Source organism: Nuphar pumila, chromosome 16 (assembly GCF_984573655.1).
Source record: "Nuphar pumila chromosome 16, dmNupPumi1.hap1.1, whole genome shotgun sequence".
NCBI classification, from domain to species: domain Eukaryota; kingdom Viridiplantae; phylum Streptophyta; class Magnoliopsida; order Nymphaeales; family Nymphaeaceae; genus Nuphar; species Nuphar pumila.
In genome coordinates, this window is record NC_143264.1 from 59,751,388 (window position 1) to 59,757,287 (window position 5,900).

Here is a 5,900-nt window from a genome sequence, read left to right on the forward strand (position 1 = left end):
AAAGCACTAACCAAAAACCCATGCTAACTTTTCCCTTCATACTGACCTGCACAACACCATTCTCGGGTACCTCTTTTTTATATTAAATTCAGGCAAATAAAACAAAAAAAAAATCATCTTTTCCTTTTTTTTTCCTTATATAATCTTGTCATTCACCAAACTCAAGACTTTATTAATTAAGCTGGTTTCATAAACAATTCTTGTGCTAAATATAATTTTAAAATCAACATGCACATGTAGATATATATCTTTTCAATCTGCACCAAATTTCCAAGAGCAGTTGCTTATTCTTGTCACCGCCAAATTTAGATATTATTTATTTTCTTCACCAACCAAATTTGTCAGAAATGTTTAGACCAATAGCTCATGTAGATATCTTTTCAATCTGCACAAGATTTATAGACTGTACCAGAAACCATAAATTAGAGAAGTGAGTTGTTGAACATCATCTTTGTGCTATAACTACTTTGCAGTACAGATGTTGAATTTAAAACCTTATTGTAAAGGTTGACAGTTTTCAGTTCCCTGTAGTAACACATGCCTATATATTTCTCAACCATGGATGTGGAATTTTGATGATCACTGGTAGCTTCCTTTTCTCTTCCATAATTCATATGGCTCTCATGTCACTTTCAAGACACAGGTTTGTGTATCTCTAGAGATCAAGTTGTTGCTATATATGAGAGATTTTATTCTTGGTAGTGCAACTCTAGGCTCTAGAGGGATGAAGACTAGGACCCCTCCTAGTTTGAACGTTCCATGTGCTGGGTGCAGAAGATTACGCCGGAGATGCACCTCCGATTGCATCTTTGTACCATATTTCCCGGCCGCTGAGCCAGAGAAATTCGCCGGAGTCCATCGAGTTTTCGGAGCAAGCAATGTGACCAAGATGCTTCGAGTAAGAATAATGGAACTCGTGTTGTTGCGTTTTGGCTTTTGCGTTTCTCTCCTTTTCATCTCTCATCCAGATCTCTAGTAAATGTTTCGGGGACCATGAACTATATATTGTTATTATAAACTTGTTTTGATTTTGAGTTATTTAGTTGTAGCAGCATCTTGAATGGACAAGAAGGTGTTTCAAAAGAGAATGTTGTTCATGGGCCCTGAATTTTGAATTTTCATTCCCTCCAAGTATTTGACAGAATTTTTTTTTTGAAGTAAAAGTATACAGATATGATGAATACCCTTTTGAATCACAGTTTTTTTTAATGGAAATTGGATATTAGATTGTATCTCTCTTGAAATATTCAAGAGTGTAAAGGACTGATTGATACTATTAGAAACCAATTTTGCATGCTTTCTACTGATGAAGGTGCTTCGAGTAAGAAAGAATGGAACTTATGTTGTTACATCTTGGCTTTTGTGTCTCTCTCCTTTGCATCTCTCATCTAGATTTCTAGTAAATGTTTCAGGTCATGAACCCCATATCGTCGCAAAAATCTTCCTTGGGTTGCTTTTTTCAAAATTTGTTAGATTTTAAGTTCTTTAGTTGTAGCAGAATCTTTTTTTATGACAAGGAACCTCGAAGAGAACTGGGTCACTTAATGGGCCCACTCCCCCTGCAAGGTAAACCCCGAGTAGGGTCACTGACACCCAAGCCCTTACAGAGCCCATTAAAGGCACCTGCACACCCAGTGGGAGTCGAACCTGAGACCAAGGGGTCAACACCTTCTCATCCCCAGACCCGCTGCCACTCGGGCGACCCAGGCGGGTGTGTTGTAGCATCATCTTGAGTAGACAATGAGGTATTTCAAAAGAGAAAATGTCATTTATGGGTTGCATTTCATTCCCTCCCTCGAAGTACTTGACAGACATTACCAATACCATTTTGAATGTACCTTTCTTTGGCCAATTAACTTGGCAGTTTTGCATAAAAATTTTACCTCTTCACATTGAGACCAGAATCAAGAACGTTTCTGAACCCTCAGGATACCACAAGCTGTTTAATTAGATATCAGAGTGTTCCTTTTTTGTCCATTTTAATGAAAAATTGGACATTAGAGTGTTACTCTTAAAATAGTCAAGAGTATAAAGGACTAATTAATACTATTTAAAACCTATTTTGCACGCTTCCTACTAGCGTTAGAGGCATTATAACATATGAACTTACCTCATTTCATTTCATAGATCACATACCCTAGCGTCATTGACTAACTCACCCATACTCACATGGTGCAACCAAACACATGTACAGATCACTGTAAGCAGCAAAAAGGAACTTCCAATAAGTTAAAAGACATTCAATCTACAAAACTTGTTGGACCTGACCAACCACCAACTATTTCAAATCTCTTTTTTTCTGTCTTTTTTTTTATGGGGAGGTGGTTCACTTCATTTAGGAAGAATAACAATAAATGGATACCACACAAACCATGACCAATAAATAACCACATGCAAGTAACAAAAAAAAAATATCATCATGAATATTCATTAAAGGTTGTTTGTTGATCTTTTAGCATCATTTATATCTCCATTTAAATTTTCAGGATATTCCTGTGAACCAAAGGGGTGATGCAGTGAGCAGCATGGTGTATGAGGCACACGCAAGGCTCAAGGACCCTGTGTATGGTTGCGTGTCAGCAATTGTTGCACTTCAGCATCAAGTCACCCAGTTGCAGACTGAAGTGGCAATGGCAAGGGCAGAGAATGTCTCACTGAGGACACAGCTGTCTGATGCACTGTCTGCTATCACACCTACAAGTGCTACGTCTAAGACGCACAACGACACGTGTGACGTGTCCAATAATGGATTCGATGAGTGCTACTCACAGGGGCCCATTGTATCATTGACTCATCTTGATTGGTCTGATCTTGGGGATGTTTCCTTTCATGGGGATGAAGAGTAATGCATATAAGAGAGATATCCCATGTTCCCCATTTTTATCATCAATCAAGTTTGTAATAATTCATTTTCCAGTGAGTAAATTTGCACGCAAGTCTCTCAAACAGTGCCATCTAGCTGAAGTCCTAGAAAATAGAGTAATTTGCAAAAAGCTGCTTAACTTATTATCCATTTACTAAAAGCAATCCGATATTTTACATTCAACTGCCTACCTGATCTGAATGCATTCAACTACCCAGCTGAATTATAAAATGGCATGTTTACCCTTTTTTTTAGAACAACCCATATTGTGTCATCTTACTATCTTTTCTTAAACAAACCATTAATGAAGATGCTTTAATCACTTTCTTTCACTAAGGCTACTGAATGATTACAGAAATTATGAAAGCAGGTGGCTTTAGGCTTCTTTTATAAATAGCTGATAAGTTAAGAGTCCTTTTGTAAAATTATTCCAAAAAATATTTCTCAACTTCGGCAAAGTTTAAATTTTTGGACCAACTTGGAGCTCGATGTGATTAGTCCAAACAATAAAAACTCTTTTCTTTTTTTGGCTAGATCTAAAGAAAGCCCCCTCGTCAACAGCTGCACATTGGTAGGCGCCCTCCAGCTAGGGGTGGCAATTTCTGACACGACCCGCCAACCCGCCTCTTAGGCGGGTTCGGGTTGGGCTTAAGCCAACCCGTTTAATAAACGGGTCGACCCGCGTAACCCGTTTATTAAACAGGTCGGGTTCGGGTTGGGGGTATGCCAACCCGGCTGACCCGTTTAATAAACGGGTTAGGCGGGTGGGTCAACCCGCCAACCCGACCCGTCAACCCGACCCGCCAACCTGCCTACCCGATCCGTCAACCCGCCAACCCGACCCGCCAACCTGAAAACCCGTTTACCCGACCCAACCCATTTATTAAATGGGTTGGCGGGTCGTGTCGGGTTACCCGTTTATTAAACGGGTCGGGTTCGTGTTTGCCACAGCCGACCCGTTTAATAAACGGGTCGGGTTCGGGTTGAGGTATGCTGACACTCCAACCCGCCAACCCGACCCGATTGCCACCCCTACCTCCAGCCAGTTTCTAAAACCCTTGAAGTCTCCCATGTCCACTAGGGAATACACTCAGCTTCAACCTTGCGGCAAGGGACACTTCCCATAGGTTTAGTACTTGTGATGTCCCGTCAATTTGGTATGGTTCACAAGCCGCCTCAACCAGACGAGTGGAGCCCTTATATGCTAATAACAAGAGCCCATTAATAAATCAGACTGGTAAATTGACATATGAGTACATTCTTTCAAAGTTACCAGATCAGCCAACTAGGCAGTTTGCATGGTTTTGTGCCTATTACCAGCTCTTCCTCCCATTGGAGCACTTCCCTGTGCAGCGAGACGGGAGGGTTGGGGAAGTTTCTTAATATATTCATATTGACATGGAAAATAAAAGAAGAACTAGTTTTTTTGTAATTGTTTACTTGGACGTGGATGCAAGTAAGAAGCATTTAGTGCAAGTAGGTCTAACCACTTGATCGTGGGGCCTAAGACTTAAGGCTGTCACCAAGTTCACATGACTTGGCTGGATCTCGAATTAAAATTTGTCAAGTTGCCCTGTCTCTGACAATATTGAATCAAGGACCAGCATCCGATGCCTAAGTGGATCATCAAAGTCAATGACTAATGAAATGGACTTGTTCCAAATCCCCAGATATTGTTTTGGTTCGATGGAAATTCAGTTACAGCCAATATAATTTGACGCACTATTCTCAGAGAGCAGATCTGGTTGTCTAAGGTCCCTTGCTTCGATACCTTTCATCGCTAGGATGAAAGGCACCCACCAAACAAAAGGCCCCACACGTCCTTCTGATGCTGTCCATTTTCTAGATGAACGGCATCAGCTGTTGCAAAATCAACGGGTGATATTTGTTTCCAGTAGGGGTGGCAAAATCTGACCCGACCCGCCAACCCACTTCTTAGCCGGGTTAGGGTTTGGCTTAAACGGGTTCGTGTCCTAAACGGGTCGACCCGCCTAGCTCATTTATTAAACGAGTCGTGTTCGTGTTAGGGGTATGCCAACCCGCCAACCCGTTTGACCCGTTTAATAAACGGGTTAGGCGGGCGGGTCAACCCGTTTACACGAACCCGTCAACCCGCAACCCGTTTATATATATATATATATATATATATATATATATATAACCCTAACTCCTAACTTTACACTTTAGTCACCCACCTAACTCCTTCCTACCCAGCCGCAACTGAGAGCCTGAAACCTCTCCTCTCCAGTGGTGGTGTGCGCCTGTGCGGTTATTGTGTCTATGTTATCGGGTTGACCCATTTAATAAACGGGTCACTGTGTCGTGTCACCACAACAAAGCAGTGGATTAGCGACGACCTCATTCTGTCGCTAACCGACTTAGCGACGAATTAGCGACGAAGAGACGACGGACAACTTACGTCGCGAATTTTTCGACGCTAACTGACGGCAGGAAAACTTCGTCGCTAGTTCTGTTGCTAATTGCGACGGAATAACAAACGACGGATTCCGTCGCAAATCCGCCGGTACTAAACGGCGACCTCGTCTTGGCGACGGATTTACATCCGTCGCTAAATTATATGTATAGTGACGAATATATCCGTCACAAACTTGAAAAAAAATAAAAAAATTTTATTTGAAAATTAAATATCGAGAACGCTACAATTTATATTTCCTGTACAATTTATATTTTATGTAAATAAAAAATAAAGTACACATAAAATTTCATATAAAAGGAATCTACAACAATTAATTGTTCCACTTTAAAATTCACAAGTTTAATTATTTACAATTCAATAATTACAATTTCAAAACAAAAAAAAATAGAACTTCTTCAACACATTAATCTAATCATCGCCAAAATTTTGTGTGTCTTCTTGTTCATTGCCTTGATCTGTCCTTTCAGCTCAGCTACGCTAATTATTGCTAGCAACCTACACAAGAAAAGAACAGTCAGTATTGATAAACAGAATATATTGAAATAAATTATACACTATATGTGATTTTATCATGTGCTCATATGTGTTCTAAGGCAGTAA

At 40.4% G+C, this 5,900-nt stretch overlaps 1 pseudogene; it reads left to right on the plus strand.

Annotated features, from left to right (window-relative positions):
* Positions 1 to 724: 724 nt before the first annotated feature.
* LOC149813295 (LOB domain-containing protein 23 pseudogene) lies at positions 725 to 2,846 on the plus strand (annotated as a pseudogene).
* Positions 2,847 to 5,900: the final 3,054 nt, after the last annotated feature.